A 2392-nucleotide genomic window follows, 5' to 3' on the forward strand; every position below is an offset into this window, starting at 1 on the left:
TCTTTCAGAAAAGATTTCAGATTTTTTTTTATAGTAAACCTTTGCTTTTAAAAAGATGCATAAGACGCTTATTAATCACTATAACGATTTTATCTCGCATATCCTATTATAGTAATTCTGCAACCCTATAGTGAGAACCCTTTCGAGGATGATGTTCTCACTCCTCTACAGGTCTTTTCTTTTTCAGGTTACGGACGACGAAGTTCGGAAGATATATTTTAGTATTAAATATTATAAAAGTCGTCGTAATACTCGAGCTATCAGAGTGGCGCAGCCGGAAGCGTGACATTTTGATAGTTAGGGTGTTACATATCATCAAACATCCCCAATCATGACTCATTTACCATATTCATTCCAGTTCATTCATAATCATTCATCATAATCATTCATAAGTCATACTTTAAGATCATAACCTCATTTTTCTTCATTCGCATTCTAACATCATCATTCCTCCCATCACACCTCTCATTCCGTTCATCAATAATTCCAAATCAAACATAATTCATTTCTTAACAAATCATGCTCAAAATATAACTCTTTTCTTACTAAATTGAAACTCAAAGAATAATCTTTTCTTAATAAATCATACGCAAAATATAAAGCTTTTCTTAATAAATCAAAATAACATACATAGTTATTTTCTTAACAATCGAACTCAAACATCATTCTTTTCTAAATAATTCGAACTTGAAACATACTTCTTTCCTCAATAAATCAAACTTTAAACAACTCTTTCCGTAATGAATCGAAATCAAATAATATGATTCTTAAATCAAATTTTCTTTTTAAAGAATGCTTCAAACAATTTCTCAGAATTTTATAAAATTTCGGCAACATCTCCTCTAAAATTCGGACTTTGCCACCCTTCTCGGGTCCCAACCAAACCATTTCTCAAACTCTTTTCAACCATTTCCAATAAATCAAACTAATTTCAATACAAAAAAATCATTTCCAAATCTCAGAATCATATCTGATAAATCACAAAATCCATTTCCAATATTGGTTCATTTTCAATAACATTAATTCCAAACCAAGAAAATTACTTTTCATAGTATTTAATCAAACCAACTTGCCAACTCAATAATCAGAAACAGTCACAATCCAATCATCATCATAACAACCTTAAACAAAGTAAAAATTTGACTAAACATCTTCAATCAATCAATAAACCGTTCAAACAAGTATTTACATCCATTCAAGGCAACTCAGTTCAATCCATAAGACTTACGAAATCATAAAAATATATTTTTCATATTAATATCTACTTATAACAATTCTTGATAGTAAATTGAGTTTAGGAAATCGCCCCTACCTCGTTTACAACTCGATTATGCGGCAAAACTCTGGTTTCTCTCGATCCGTAATGGCAGCAGTCGCAACCTCAGTTCCAAAACAATTTCGCAGCAACCATAGTAACTCTAATCGCAATATATAATAATCGAACTCAATCTTATAGCAATTAACACCATAAAATCTCAATATAAGCTAACAAAACTGCAACTAAAAGAGTTTTTGAAACGAAAATGCTTACCGTACTAGGAGTAATGACCGAACCAAGTAGTGACAGTCCCTGTGGTGGTTCCGGTGGTCACAGAACTCCGACAACGATGACAAAAACTTTGGCGATAACACAATAGCAAGCACAGTGGTGTAGCAGTTTGGCTATGACGGAGGCAGACGACGGTGACGCAACCAGCTCAGCCTCGGACCTCTCTCCCTCTCCTTTGCGCGCTGTGTCTCTCGTGTCGGCTTCTCTTCGTCGTTCTTCTTCTCCTCCTCTGCTCAGATCGGCGTTGACGTGGTGAAAGGAGTTTTGGTGACGGCGACTAGATACAGCGGCTCCATCGACGACAGCGGCGACGTGGGTAACGGGTTTGACGGCGACATCTCGGTGATGTCTCGGACAGTAGCCACGACGCGCCATGGTCCCTCTCATCTTCTCTGTCGCACCTGGATCTCTCTTCTCCCCTCACGTTCGTTCTCTCTCTCTACTCCAATGGCGATGGGACAATGACTTGGCAGTGGTGGTGGCGGCGAGTTGGACACGGTTTGAGCAGCGGCGGTAGCGTAGCGCAGGACGCTACTCCTCCCTCTTCTCTTCTCCCTCACTCCCTCAACACTCCCTTTCTTCTCTCCTTCCCCCGATTCCATTTCCCCTTTCTTTTCCTCTCTTAATCCATCTCTACGTATGTGTGGGTGTGTTTGTGTGTGTAATGGATGAGGGGTAGGTAAGAGAGGTGAGTGGTGGTGAGGCAGTGGCTAGATTAAGATTAGTGTCAATTAGGGTTTTCATTTTGGGAATTAGGGTTTATTTTTTGAAAAAATGTAAAATTAGAGATTTTTGAATAAATTGAAATTTGGTTATTTTTAATTAAATTAAAGTATAAGATAT

Source organism: Arachis duranensis, chromosome 2, assembly GCF_000817695.3.
Source record: "Arachis duranensis cultivar V14167 chromosome 2, aradu.V14167.gnm2.J7QH, whole genome shotgun sequence".
NCBI classification, from domain to species: domain Eukaryota; kingdom Viridiplantae; phylum Streptophyta; class Magnoliopsida; order Fabales; family Fabaceae; genus Arachis; species Arachis duranensis.